Source organism: Chiloscyllium plagiosum, unplaced genomic scaffold, assembly GCF_037043375.1.
Source record: "Chiloscyllium plagiosum isolate Xiang-an unplaced genomic scaffold, Cpla_swu_hap1 HiC_scaffold_4, whole genome shotgun sequence".
In the NCBI taxonomy this organism is placed as follows: domain Eukaryota; kingdom Metazoa; phylum Chordata; class Chondrichthyes; order Orectolobiformes; family Hemiscylliidae; genus Chiloscyllium; species Chiloscyllium plagiosum.
Genome location: NW_028270142.1, coordinates 56,325,768 through 56,341,492, shown reverse-complemented (window position 1 = coordinate 56,341,492; position 15,725 = coordinate 56,325,768). Strand labels below are relative to the sequence as shown.

Sequence of the window (15,725 nt, the reverse complement as noted above, 5' to 3'; positions counted from 1 at the left end):
CAAACAAAGCACTGGCCCCATCCCCTAAGTGCCAAATTATCTGCAGATTAAGTTCTCGTTCCAAAATAACAGCTTCAGTATTGAAAGGTCATAACACTTTCTGATCGGTTACTTCAGCATCAAGTTATACTGGTATTTCACTTGTCGAACAAACCTGCTCAGCAAGTCATTTTCCCTGGCTCTGATCCACTGGGAGCTGAGGGAGAATTCCCTGTCGCTTCCAGCTTATGTATCTCTCCTGGATGTAGGTATTCAAAATCCAGGACCAGACAGAAACATTTAGACTGGCTGCCCAAAGAATTGGCCTGTGGCTTTTCTGCTCCCGACCTCTGCCATCTTCACTGACGTCGGCCTGTCGTGCTCACTTTTGACCCCACTGCTTCCCCTTTGGCTTCCTCGCTCCAACACCACTCCCACCATCTCCCAGGCTCCAGATTTACCCTTTTGTGCATATTCTCGCATCTGCACTCACCTTTTCTCTTCATTCCCTGCCCCAACTCCGGCAACCACACATACACACCACTCACTGATATTTAATTACTGCTGCTCTCTGGATTATTGTTTCTATTTACCTCCGAGAGATGCGTGCTTTCCTTTCAGTGAGCTGCTATTTCTTCCACTGATCTGTGACAATCTGACCGCAGGCAGGGCAATGAGGGCAGGGAGGAACAGTCTTGGTTAAGTGTGCGCTGTCACTGTCTTGTACATGCGCTACTCAGATCTGATCAATTTGCCTTCGATCCTTGAAGGGGCTGGGGGTGGGTCTTTGGTTTTTGCGGGGAGGATCTAGCACTGATCTAGATTGATTTTAATCTTGTGTGAAAGAAAAGAGAAAAGCTGTACAATTTGAAAATTGGACACTCTACATGGATATTTGTTAACACTTCGATTTACTATTAATGTACAGTCTCTTAAAAAAATTGGTAATTATAGATTGCAGTATGTTGTAGGATACATGAACAACTTTCAAGGTCCCATCGATTTACTGCAGGTTTTTTTTGGTTTTAAAAAAGTGATTGGGCAGACATCTATTGTGGTGAGAAAGATGAGCAAATAACAAAAGTTTTTTTTAAAAACCGTTCGGAAAGCTAGAAAACAAAGCTGCAGAGACATGAAAAACAGATCAACGTTCACAACACAGCTACTGCATGAATGACATGCAACTGAGATAGAAAATCTCTCATAGTCAGACAGTTTGAGGTATCTGTTCATCAATGAGCTATCTTAACTTAGAATCCAGAAAGCTATTTCAGGTTCAGATTAGTAATACTGCACCAATCTGATGGAAGTCCCCCTCTCCTGTGAAAAATAATACATATGAAAAAGATTTAGGTTCCGTACAGAACCATGATAAACAAAGTTACATTTTTCCAGTTGCACAGCAATTGTGGGGAAATACCAAAATCGAAACAAATCCTTTTGGTGATTTTTATTAATTGAACAGCTGCTGCTAATTCTATTGCTGTTTAAAATGAATTTTTTTACTATGATCAAAATAAACCATGTCCGAGTGATTGCGATATAGTGGGTGTCATGACTGGAAGGAGCGTGTTGCATCCTGGGACGGCACGTTCAATAGAAACCGTCCAATGCTCCCACCACGTTTTTGCACTCGGGCGGACTTCCTTCCCCCATTGAGCCTGGTGGGGGTTAACTTGGTGGCTGCTGAAAAAACCTCTAAGCGGCATACACAAACGGCCGAACAGAAATGCATAACCACATGGTGTGCTCCCGATTCTGTTGTGGACATGTTATGCTTCAGCGGCCGTAAGATTGTCTCCAAACTGACCAACTGATTCAAGTTGAAAAGAGTAAGAGCTCGCCATCTCTCTGCAAATCACAATGTGAGGCAATGAGTCAGCTCAGGTTTCTTAGTGAACCACCTGTAAGAGGCAGGCAACAAAGGAACAGAATATTGTTGCTGCACGCTATCAGTTTGACAGAGGTCTAAGAAGTTACAATGAGGAGCTCCTTGAACAGGTATGGAAACCTGGTCGCAGTGTCTGGCAATTCAACAAAGGTAAAGTGCTCTTGAAATTATTCATGCGGCTATTACTTGCTTTCAAAAATCAGGAAACAGGTACAGGGAACACCTAGTCTGGAATAGGTCAGTTAGTCAACTCTTTTCCTTCTAGCAGTCTAGGATATCTGAGTGACAAAGTAGTTGTTGCTGACTTGGTCTGATTCGAAGACCAACCATGGAATGGGAACGGGATTGAGTGGATTCCTATGATTAGGGTGCAACAGACTCAATGGGTCTAATGGCCTTCATCTACACTGTAATAATAACATAAGAATAGTAATAATAAGAATACAATCGGGGGTGTCAGATTGCTCAGTTGGCTGGACAGCCAGTTTGTGATTCCAACAGTGTGGGTTCAATTCCTGTACTAGCCCAGGGACTCTCTATCTCATCCTCTCCCCTCGCCTGAGGTGATGTGACCCTCAGGTTAAATCATCTCTTTCTAATGAGAGATAGCAGCCTTCTGGTGATTTTACCTTTATACAGAATCTGTATGTGAATAAGTGATCCAGAACCAAGGCTAATGTTCTGCTGACATGGGTTCAAATCCCACCATGGCAGATGGTGAAATCTGAATTCAATTAAAATCAGAATTTTTAAAAAGGCTGCACTTGCTGACATCCAGACGCATATACAGCAGCAGTGAAATATTTCAGATCAGTTTTTATCTCTCCATATTTAAAACCTAACACACAAAACTCGAAAAAAACTAATAAACGTGTATATCAGTGAAAAGTGTTAAATAAAATAGGTTTTTAAAATTTGTTTTTAAAAGTCGGCTTTGTATTGCCAAAACAAAACCTGCAGTTTTCAGACTTCAGGAGACGCTATTGTAAATAAAATAGCCTAAAAGCGATTGTGTACCCTACACCAATTGTTCTCAAAACTCATCTTGTTCACTAAGGAAGGGCCTTTAGCGATGGAAATCTGCCATCCTTACCTGGTCTGGCCTACATGTGACTCCATACTTACAGTAATACATCTGATTCTTAATTGCCCTCTGACAAGAAAGGCTCGCCTAGCTAGGATACCCACATCCCATAAACGAATAAAGATATATACACATAAACAAAACTTACCTCTGCAGCAAACACTGTAATTTGCTTGTTAGTTCTACAAATGTCAGGTTATGAGTAGGTTTTATTTGAGAAGATGCCATACAAATAGAATATGATTGTATTTTTATATCACTCCACTGAATCCAGTCACTGCAGCAGTAATTGTTGTCTGTGTGTTCCTTTGTCAAACTCAGCACCTAGCAAGCTTGGACAAGGCGCGATGAGAGAAGTTACAATTTGTACTTGGCAGCTTACTCTGTTCTCATGAAAGATTCCAAAATAGTCCTTGTGAACAAAACTACAGTTTTGGCTGCTCTAAAACCTTTCAAATAAAAAGTCAGGCTCATCATTAGCAAGGGTTTCAGCCTTCACGGTAGACCTTTGGTGCATGCAGTGTAACACCGCTCTTTTCTTGTTGGTTTATGGCCAGTTCCCAGTGTAGTTTGAGTAAACAGCAAGTGTTTAAAGTGAATATGAAACAATACTATAGAGCCTATGGGGGAACAGAATAGCAGTACTCTATAATTATCCATGCTAGTGAATTGGCTCAGAGCCCAGACATAACTTTCAAATGTTTGCCATCTCTCAAGGTCTTTTTCTGGCAGACAGAATCTCCCAGCTGAGAAGATGGGTCATCAGCTTCAAGCATCGGTCACTTATCCGGGCCAATATTTTGTCCCTTCCGGAAAGAGACGCGCATTCCGCTGCTGAAACATGATCCTCTGATCCGTGTGACAGTCATTCGTGCACGAGCCTCAACCTGTGAACGGATGTAGGCTACTCAACTGCAAAAAGCATCACTATCAACACTCACTCTGCTCTCAGTCAACATTCACTCAAATTTTCAGTTGAGGTTTTTTTTGGGGTGGGATTGGCTGCCCGTGCGCACGCGTGGGCGCGCGCGCACACACACACACACACACTTTCTCTCACTCTTCCAGAATCCATTGAGTGATGCACAGGATTTATAGTCGGGAGTTATTTACCCACAATTCCAGTGTGTCATCTTCCAATGTCATTGCAGTTGGTGAAACATTGCAGCGTGTGGGGTGGGGTGAGGTATCACCGTCTTCAATCCACCTTTTCATTGCACTCAACTTACAGCCAGCCACTAGTTTTCAGCAACTACAAAGAAATTGATGCACAATCGAATACAGAATGTAGATTATACCCCAATTTTAAAAAACTAAAAAGACAGCAAATTAGTTGTCAGAGGAACCTGGTGAAAAAGTTCTCTCACATTTCTTTTAATTTCTCTTTGTCTCCATTGATATATATCTACACATCAATACAGCGGAACCTCGATTATCCGAACAAGATGGGTGGACACTATTTCGTTCGGATAATTGATTATTCGACCAATTGATCTAATGCCTCTCCTCTGGGGCTCAGAGTTTTCTAAAGTTTCCTTTGTCCTTGCTCTGTCTGTCTTGCTCCCCCTCTCTGTCTCAGGGTTTGTTTCTGAGCCGAGACACACTTGTGTGTAAGGGACCTGCAGCAGTGCTCAAGCTCCCCCCGCCCCCCTGTTCAGTTCAATGGGATTGACACAGGAAGTACTTGCTCAGTCCACTCCCAGTTCAGGAGACTAGGCAGCAGCACACTGTGCGCGAGCCCCCAAAACCACTCCCCTCCCAGTCTGTACCTCCCTAAATCCACCCTGCCCCTGTATGCACCCACCCAACCCCCCACAAACCCTTTCAACCCCACCCACCATTTGCCTCCCTCCTCCACAACCCTGACCCCACTCCCCCCCCACCCTCCAAACCTGTCCAACCGTGCCCCCTGTTTGGGTGCATGTTTGTACCATAGCCCAAATGTCAAAATATACTTCACACAGAGAGACTGAGCCCACTCAGTTCAATTCCAAACACAGAACACAAATTGCTGGTTCAAAGATCATAGTATATAACTCTTTATTGCCACTGGCTAAAAGATAGCCATAAAGCAGCTAACTGACAGCACTACTGACTATGAAGATCCCACACAGAGGCTACCACAATAAACTCCTGGTAAGTGCTATTAAACAGTGCCTTGGTTTAACAGTGGACAATTCATTTTTTCCAACAACTGAACTGAAGCTTTTTAAAAAGAAAGTTAATACTCTTGCTCACTGATCTTCCTTCTCTCTATATTCACACCATCTTCTCGATCAACAGTGAGGCTGCTTGAACGATATCTACAAATATGCCTGAGCTGTGGTTCCAGTAGGTTAGGCTACACACGATGGCAAGAATTCCATAGCTATTTCTCCCACAGCTCTAAACAGCATGCACTTGTTGTTGCTAACGGGATTTATCCTCTGGCTAGCAGAACAATGCTCCACTAATATCAATATCCAGCCTGTTAACATGCTAATTGTAAAGGAGACAGACACCGGCTCCAGCCATTCACACAAACTAGAGATTAGCAGCAGCAAACGGTATGTACAGCAGTCCTGTAGCCCACTTTACTATCTATTTACAAATCAGACAGTCACCACCCTTCAACTAACAGAGCCATTCATATGTTTCACCCTGTGAATGAAAGAGGAAGCCCAGATATTTAGCATAGTACATCCTGTGGCTAATACTTTAAAGAAGTACATACATTGGAATTAAATACTTTGAATAGTAATTAACTACCTGCAACTTCATTATTCCTTCCCTTTGGCTAAACTATTTGATGGACGAAAATACTCTCCATTCACAACCAACCAGTCTATCAGCCTGACTGAATACTCAGTGCATGTCAATTTGCAGTGGGGAAAATGGTCATATTCGCTTCCTTTTATAAACTACTGAAAAAGGAACGCAGAACTGGTCGGGAAAATGCATCAAGAGCAAACACGAGGAACAGTGAGGTGCTCTTTAAAGAATCAAGTGGATGTGAACACACAGACGACATGCTGCTTTCAAATAAGCTTTCGAGGGCGCATCAGATATTTTGGAAACACAGGAGCTTGATCTGTGAAGTCTAAAAGAACACAAATGTCACAAGGGAGAAAAGATGGGAAATACAAATGGGACACAGCCCAAGAACTCCATTCTCTTAAGAGCTGGAAAACGTAGAGCAAATGTTCCGAAACCTGTAACAGTAATCCCAATGGTGAACGCTGTCATGAGTCAACTGCCCTTCCTTAGATACTAACTAGATAGGATTTCCTGTTGCTGTCACATCGAAGTGTAATTTCAGCTCAGTAGCTCACCGGTAGTAACAGCCAGAGTGCCCACAATGAAATAAGGCTACAGGAAACACATTACAGATCTTTTAGAAAAAACAGAAAAAAATTATTTTAAGAGAACCACATTTTACCTTGTGATCTTCACTGTCTGGTTTGACAAAGGGGAACTCCTCGTGTTTCCTCTCGAATTGAGTCATGGTGGAACTGTCCCAACGTGGTCTCTTGGGGCTGGGGAGGACAGCGCCTGCACTCGAATCCACCATCCACATCAGATTCCTGTTAGAACAAAAGAGGATGCAGAGTGCAACCCCAAATCACACAACAATTAAAAATATCTTGAGAAGTCTACAGATTTCCTCATTAGGCCAAAAGTGGCTGATCACACAGATTTACAAAATCCACAAAAGACACTGGGGAAGCTTTAACACGCTTCTCTCATTTCAACGTTGGAAGTGGTCACTAAAAAAATTAAATGAATGTTGCACTACTGGGGAAGCAGTCCTTCACTTGCTATATGGTAATTGACTGAAAATGAGGACCAGCATGGTAATTTATATCTTTTCAAAGAAGTGCAAAGTCGGAATGGTCAGGGACCATGTACGGCAGGTGAACTAAATGCCTGAAAGCTTAAAATCCTTCAGTCCATGCTGCAGCCTTTTTGCAGGAAGGCTGTGGGGCACATATCCAAATGCAAGTGGTTACACACAACGTGAGGAGAAAGTGAGGTCTGCAGATGCTGGAGATCAGAGCTGGAAATGTGTTGCTGGAAAAGCGCAGCAGGTCAGGCAGCATCCAGGGAACAGGAGAATCGACGTTTCGGGCATAAGCCCTTCTTCAGGAAAGACAACGTGAGGGCTAACATTTCTATTGCAGTACTGAGTGAGAAAATATTAAACCAAGATCACATCTACTCACTTAACTGAATTTAAATGGTAACCCTCAAAACAACAGAGAAACACATCTGTCCATTACTCTATTGCATAATCTGCGCAAATTGTCTACCTTGAACAATAACTTTGCTTTTACAGATGAACAAGACAGACCAGGAGGAGGAGGAGGGGACACATACAACCTACTGAGGTGTGAAAACTGCTGGATCTCCTGGTGGGTGGCTGGTTGTGCAATAAACTACAGTCCAATATCGCAGTATCAGGAGAATGCAAGTAAACACAGAGAGGAGGAGGACAAATGGACCCACTGTCCCTAGTTTTGGCAGCTTGGTGGCTCGGTGGTCAGCACTGCTGACCAGATTCGATTCCAGCCTCGAGCGATTGTCTGTGAGGAGTTTGCACATTCTCCCCGTGCCTGTGTGGGTTTCCTCCCATAGTCCAAAGATGTGCAGGTTAGGTGAAATTGGCCACGCTAAACTGCCCATAGTGTTAGGTGCATTAGTCAAAGGGAGATGGGTCTGGGCAGGGGACGGGGGAATCTTCGGAGGGTCAGTGTGGACTTGTTGGGCTGAAGGGCCTGTTTCCACACTGGAGAGAATCTAATCTAATCTAAAGACCCTCTTGCATAGGACACACCTGTTTTCTCACTTTAAGCCATTTAGGTGTGTGTAATGGATTCTTAGGATGCAGGTGTAGAAATGTTTAATTCTCCTTCACCATCCATTAATAGTACACCAAGCTGATCATACTAAAATACCTCTGTATTCTGGTTTAGCCAAAAAGGAAGTAGCATTAACATGCCTTTCCAAAGCCACAACATTCAAACAAGGAAAAGAAGTGGTAAAGACATGTTCACACAAATAGTCCGCAACTCATGTGGGCTGGCACCATAATGACTCTCAGGCCACAGCCGAGGTAACACCCTGCAGACTGTGACCATAAGACATCAGAGCAGAAGCTGGCCATTCAGCCCATCAAATCTGCTCCAAGCAGTGAGATCATGGCTAATCCAATAATCCTCAACTCCACTTTCCTGCTTTTTCCCCCATGGCCCTTGATTCCCTTACTGATCGCAAATCAGTGTCTCAGCCTTGAATATACAGAACAAGCCAGCCTCATCAGCTCTTTGCAGCAAAGCATTCCACACATCCACTACCCTCAGAAGAAATTCCTCCTCAACTTTGTCCAAACTGGGAAAACCCTTAATATGAGATTACGCCCCTGGGTCCCAGATTCTCCCACAAGGGGAAGCAACTTTTCCACACCTAACTTCTCAAGTTTCCCCAAGAACTTTGTATTTTTCAATAAAGCCATCTCTCATTCTTCCACGTTCCAGTGAATACAAGACCAATCTACTCAACCTCTCCTCTTGAGGTAATCCCTCCATGAATCCATACTGGTATCAATCGAATGAACCTTCTCTGGACTGCCTCCAATGCCAGTATATCTTTCCTTACATTAGGGGAGCAAACTACCCACAGTATTCCATCTGTGATCTGACAAGTGCCTTGTACAATTTTAGCAACACACCCTACTTCTATACTCCATTCTATTTGAAATGAAAGCCAATATTCTACTTGCTGAACTGGGATGTGAGTTTCTGTAACGCTGAGAATACCCCTCAGCTCAGGTAGTTTTGAAAAGTCAATGATCTGAGGCTTCTCTTTCCACAGATTCTGCCTCACCTACTGGGTATTTCCAGCACTGCCCACTACTGGCTCTATCATTTTTGTTTTTTCAGTCACAAAAAAAGTCCTTCTGTTTTTGAAAAACTTAAGTTATTTTCAACATTTAACAATCTGGAACGTGGAAGAGGATTTTCTTCAATTTAATTCTGGTCATTTCCATTTCTGTCCTCAGTTCCAGTGTCTTTATCTTGCTCAATGGAAGATAGAACGTGAGGTTACCACATAAAAAAATCAGTTTATTCTTTCAATTCAAAGCCTCAACAGAACGATCACAATTAATTTCTCTTTCCACACACCCCACTCTGCGCCTTCAGACCCTTGAATAAATTTATTTCTTTTTACCCAAAAAATATTAAAATTAAACCAAAATATCATTTCCACTGTGATAATGCATCCTCCGAAGTATCCATTTTATATTGGATTTAACAACTGTTTAGTTTCCATTCGTAAAGGATGAACCACCAGTGAGTATTAACAAGAGACTCTTGTCTTAACAAGATGCAGTTTTATCACAAGATAGAAACTGGTATCTAAGTTACACTGGCTAGTTAGACATAATAATTACGATTATCAGAAGATGCTAATGACACACGTCTCCACCAGTATCACAAGCTAGATTCCTCTTTGCCTGACCATCATCAAGAGGCTGGAAGAAGCTGAATGCATTAACTCTTTCAGAATCAGAACTCGCCCTTTCCAAGGTAAAACTGCAGACTGGTTGAGGCAGGCAAGAGGGGTGTTGAGAAAGCAATCACCAGCAGAGAGAGCTGTAAAACTGCCCACATGTTAATATTTTCGGCAGGCCTGCACTGTGATACGAAACGATGAAACTTAATGCACGTTTCCGACTTTTTCTGTTTTTACTTCAAAATTCCGAAATTTGTAAATTTGCCCCAAGTCAAAAGCAAATGCAATTTTCCTATGACGCGGATGCAAATCAAATTTCTGGAATTCATTGGGTGTTGTCAAAGCTGACAGATGAAAACCAGGGATCATAGTCATCAAGTTATATGACATAGAAATCGGCCCTTCAGTCCAAATTGCCCGCACCAACCAAACATCCCAATCTGACCTCATCTTATTTGTCAGCACTTGGCCCACATCCCTCTAAACCCCTCCCATTCATATACCCATCCGGATGCCTTTTATAAAGTTGTAATTGTACCAGCCTCCACCACTTCCTCTGGCAGCTCATTCCATACACACACCACCCTCTGCGTGAAAAAGGTACCCCTCAGATCCTTTTTAAATTTTCTTCCTCTCACCTTAAACCTATGCCCTCTAGTTTTGGACTCTGTTGACCCTCATGATTTTATAAACCTCTACAGTCATCTCTCAGCCTCAGAGGCTCCAGAGAAAATATCCCCAGTATATTCAGCCTCTCCCTATAGCTCAAATCCTAAGGAATGTTAAATACATGAGGGCTCCGAAACTGGTTATCACAGTCATGTTCACTCCCCTTAGTATCTGGAAGGCTGACTGAACAAAATCAAAGGCAAGTACAGTCTGTTCGGATGTAATGCAATTGTTCCATTCCCAGGCGATCCCGCGTTATAAGAAAATAAAGTGGTCGCAGCACCATTGAAACCAATGGGACGAGAACCGCGTGATTGCCAATACAGGTAAGGAGAGTGTGTTTTCTATAAATGATGGTCTAAATTCTTCAATCGTGTTATAGCCAATTCGAATTGAAGAAACGCAAGTTACAGCAGAAGCGATCATAGGGAGTTTACAGTCTCCTCTGAGTAATCATTGGAAGCTTTAGAATAGGATGTTGCCACTTTTTACAGTTATCAAGCACTGTGTCACATAACATGACATCAGGTCAGATGACAGGCAGATTTAAACTAGCAATTAAAAAGGAAGCAGTAGGAGTGGAGAAATTCAAGGAAGCAATTCCGGTGCTCTGGGCGTAGGCACAAGTCACCAGTGGTGTCGTGGTGAAAACGCAGATGCACCAAAGTCCAGAACTGGTGGAACAGAAACCTTACACAAGAGCCATGGTGCTGGAGCAGATTACGGATATAAAACCATGTTTATGAGTTTTAAAAGAATGAAAATTTTGAAACGGAGGCTCTAATGGATTGGAAACAAGCATATTGCGACATGCATGAGGGCTTAAGTGAAATCAGAAGCATGGACCTAGGCCTTTTCACATTTTCAAGGATAATTCTGCCACAATGCAACACAGAGGAAGGGACGTGCACATTAGAAAGCACTCCAGTACTGCGTCTTAGATCCATTCACCAGGCATGGCAGATGGCATTTTACGATACCAATTACTTCACTGTGACGTCTGTTGCTAAGTGTTGGTAGGAAGCTCTTGCTAATGGCTCTCCGGTAGCAACCTTTCAAGCACTTGTATCCATCTGCACGTATTTCTAAGCAGTGGATTACTATGTTGACGCCAGCATTAAGAGTATAAACAGAAGTGGCACAGCTCCACTGCTAACGCCCTTGTCTATTCAACACGTCGGATTTATACATCACTCAGGGAAGCAAACAGGAGCCAAGCGAACACATAATCCGACTCTGTTTAGCTGCTTATATACATAATGGCACAAAAATTCAAGTTGATTTTTTTGGGCTGATTTCCAAAATTTACTGGCACAATGCAGACCCTTTTTCAAAACTGCATCCCATTCCTTAGCCCTCCCTGGTAGGTGCTAGCCTGAGCTAAGATACAGTTCCACAGGACTGGCTGCCATTCCACCTCAGCTCAAATGACTGCTCCTGACAGAGGTCCGGATTGGAGTTTATCAACATTTCAGGCTGCACACTGTGGGAGGGAGTGAGGGAAATAAAAATCAAAGCCCCCAGCCAGCCACACCTTCCCACCCTGGCTCAGATGGTGGTCTTGGTTTGGAGATGGATACCATAGTAATAGTGGAAGGAGGAATATTAGTTCCAAACTATGTCACACAAAGACACTTTGGTTGTTTTCAATTCTACTGGCACACCATCCATGCACTTCTCAAGTGGAACCTGGGCCCTGAGCAACTTGCCTTTACATTGTATCCTCAACATAGCAAAGCACTCCCAGATGCTGACTTCACAATAGCTCGCATACTGAGCTATGCAGAAATTCAGTCAGGTCACATAAGCTCGCATACTGAGCTATGCATAAATTCAGTCAGGTCACATAAGTTTAGAATGTAAGACAGTCAAGGAGGAGCAGGCCATTTTGGCTTACTAAGTCTCCTCTGCCATTGAAGGAAATGTGGCTGATCTGATTACCCTCACTTTCCTGCCCTTTCCTCATAACCCTCTCATTCCCTTACTGATTATAAATCAGTCTCTCTCAATCTTGAATATACGTAACGACCCATCTCCAAATCCCTCTGTGGTAAAGCATCGCACTGGTTGACTCCACTGAGGAGAAATGCCTAGTCAGCTTGCATCCTACGGTTATAGGAGATGGTTGTAACAAGCGACATAAAGGAGGGGAGTGACAGAGCCGTTTCACACAGTATCCCAGAGCCTAGGGCCTAGGAAACTGGAAGTTCTCATCAATAGTAACCAATCAAAATCAGGAATGCTCTTGAGGTTAGGAAGAGAGGAATGCCAATATCTTGTAGGGTCATGGGGAAGGGTAAGGACATGGAAGGAATCGAAAACAACGATGCAACCTGTAATTGGACAGGAATCCATGGAGGTCAGTGAGCAAAGGAGTGTTGGGTGGATGCAGAATTGTTGAGAGTTAGGAGATGGCGAGAAGGGTATAGATGAGATTATGATTATGATGTATGATTATGATCTACAAGTCCCTTTGTGTGGAGCCACAGAAAATAGGGGAGATACTAAATGAATATTTTGCATTAGTATTTACTGTGGAAAAGGATATGGAAGATTTAGACTGTAGGGAAATAGATAGTGACATCTTGCAAAATGTCCAGATTACAGAGGAGGAAGTGCTGGATGTCTTGAAACGGTTAAAAGTGGATAAATCCCCAGGACCTGATCAGGAGTACCCGAGAACTCTGTGGGAAGCTGAAGAAGTGATTGCTGGGCCTCTTGCTGAGATGTTTGTATCATCGATAATCACAGGTGAGGTGCCGGAAGACTGGAGGTTGGCAAACGTGGTGCCATTGTTTAAGAAGGGCAGTAAAGACAAGCCAGGGAACTATAGACCAGTGAGCCTGACCTCAGTGGTGGGCAAGTGGTTGGAGGGAATCCTGAGGGACCGGATGTACATGTATTTGGAAAGGCAAGGACTGATTTGGCATACTCAACATGCCTTTGCTCATGGGGAATCATGTCTCACAAACTTGATTGAATTTTTTGAAGAAGTAACAAAGAAGATTGATGAGGGCAGAGCAGTAGATTTGATATTAAGGGACTTCAGTAAGGTGTTTGACAAGGTTCCCCATGGGAGACTGATTAGCAAGGTTAGATCTCATGGAGTACAGGGAGAACTAGCCATTTGGATACAGAACTGGCTCAAAGGTAGAAGACAGAGGGTGGTGGTGGAGGGCTGTTTTTCAGACTAGAGGCCTGTGACCAGTGGAGTGCCACAAGGATCAGTGCTGGGCCCTCTACTTTTTGTCATTTACATAAATGATTTGGATGCTAGCATAAGAGGTACAATTAGTAAGTTTGCGGATAACACCAAAATTGGAGGTGTAGTGGACAGCGAAGAGGGTTACCTCAGATTACAACAGGATCTGGACCAGATGGGCCAATGGGCTGAGAAGTGGCAGATGGAGTTTAATTCAGGTAAATGCGAGGTGCTGCATTTTGGGAAAGCAAATCTTAGCAGGACTTATACACTTAATGGTAAGGTCCAAGGGAGTGTTGCTGAACAAAGAGACGTTGGAGTGCAGGTTCATAGCTCCTTGAAAGTGGAGTCGCAGGTAGATAGGATAGTGAAGAAAGCATTTGGTATGCTTTCCTTTATTGGTTAGAGTATTGAGTACAGGAGTTGGGAGGTCATGTTGCAGCTGTATAGGACATTGGTTAGGCCACTATTGGAATATTGCGTGCAATTCTGGTCTCCTTCCTATCGGAAAGATGTCGTGAAACTTGAAAGGGTTCAGAAAAGATTTACAAGGATGTTACCAGGGTTGGAGGATCTGAGCTACAGGGAGAGGCTGAACAGGCTGGGGCTGTTTTCCCTGGAGCATCGGAGGCTGAGGGGTGACCTTATAGAGGTTTACAAAATTATAAGGGGCATGGATAGGATAAATAGACAAAGTATTTTCCCTGGGATCGAGGAGTCCAGAACTAGACGGCATAGGTTTAGGGTGAGAGGGGAAAGATATAAAAGAGACCTACGGGGCAACTTTTTCACGCAGAGGGTGGTATGTGTATGGAATGAGTTGCCAGAGGATGTGGTGGAGGCTGGTACAATTGCAATATTTAAGAGGCATTTGGATGGGTATATGAATAGGAAGGGTTTGGAGGGATATGGGCCGGCTGCTGGCAGGTGGGACTAGATTGGGTTGGGATATCTGGTCGGTATGGACGGGTTGGACCGAAGGGTCTGTTTCCGTGCTGTACATCTCTATGAGTCCCACAATGTATACTGTTTGATTGATCCCTTTAGAGCCATGCTTCCCTGTGCATGAGTGGGTTAAGGAGGAAAAATTGAGTTGCAGCTGCTACTGTTTTCCACACACCAGATCACAGCACCCAGCGTGATGTGACAGACTTTCCTTCTCTATCTGTAAGGCTTACCCCTTGTCTACAAAGTGAGACACTTCCAAGCATGATATTACACTCAATGCTTGGAAGAGCCTGCTCAAACAACCTGTACAGACTGATCAGAGCACCCAGACACCACCATTCTCTCAGCCCTGAGGCAGCTTTGATCTTCCATCAAGCTCCACTGACCAGATTGATGAAGTCAAACCCAAACGGCCATGTCCATAGCCACCATGTTCTTCTCCCACACACATAGAGGCCTGAGAAAAACCCACAGGTTTGCATCAACCATTTGAGCAGAAAGCAGTGGGGAAGTTTTCAGCTCTGAACCAAGTAATTGGTTTTGTTGGCAATAAGAGTTATTCTTCTGCATATTCACCACCCCAGCAAATGTCAAACTCCCCTCCGGTTGAAAGTGGAGGCATACAAATTTGCCCAGATGGTGAAATCTATGCTGGATTTCACTAGGCTTCTTATTGTCAGATTGAGTCAGCCCACAGGAACTGTCCCTGGTCCTGTACATCTGCCCTACAATCTCTCTCAGTGCCAATATCATTGCTTGTATTATAAGAAGAAACGTTGGTCACACATAGACCTGATCACGTGAGCATGGCAGATTTGTCCCTGGAAGCACTTGTGAACTAGATAGGCTTTCATGACATTCGATGATAATTTCAGGGAAACCATTACTGAATCCAGCTTTTGAGTGCAGATATTCATCAAATGAATTTCAATTCCCCCAGCTGCCATGGTAGGATTTGAACCCATATCCCCAGAGCATTAACCTGGGCTTCTGGATTACTAATGTTTAAATTGTGAATGGTTTTGGTGACTAAATATGGAACAGCTGTTTTTGATGTTAGTAGGGTGACTAACCAGAGAACAGAGACTCTAGTAATTGACAGTTAGTGAGTTACTGTGATCTGGAAGGCACTGTGCGAAAGCTGGTCAAAGCAGATTCAATGCTCGTTTTTCAAATCTTGTGTAAAGATTTGAACAAACGTTTTGAAAACTTTGTGAGGAAAGGGCAAGAGAATACGATAACTGGACAGCCCTTTATGTGCACAGCACAAACACAGCAGGGCCGAATGGAGTTAGTCTGTGCTGCGCTTTAAGGAGCATGTTGAGGGAGAGTGAATGAACTAGAGAAATGGAGAGCTTTAAGGAGGGTTTCCAGAGTTTGGGGCTCAGGAGCTCAAGATTGGGAACAGGCAATGGACAGATTAAAATCAGAGGGATATGTCAGAAGATGGACCTTCAGGC

At 43.5% G+C, this 15,725-nt stretch overlaps 1 long non-coding RNA gene across 6 annotated transcripts in view; it reads right to left on the bottom strand.

The window, feature by feature from the left end:
• Positions 1 to 15,725, bottom strand: part of LOC122549174 (uncharacterized) — a 232,466-nt gene that overhangs the window by 104,582 nt on the left and 112,159 nt on the right. For all 6 annotated transcript variants that reach the window (XR_015756967.1, XR_015756971.1, XR_015756970.1 and 3 more), the window contains one exon: positions 6,373 to 6,517. This is a non-coding gene — a long non-coding RNA (uncharacterized LOC122549174). The remainder of the gene's footprint in view (positions 1 to 6,372; positions 6,518 to 15,725) is intronic.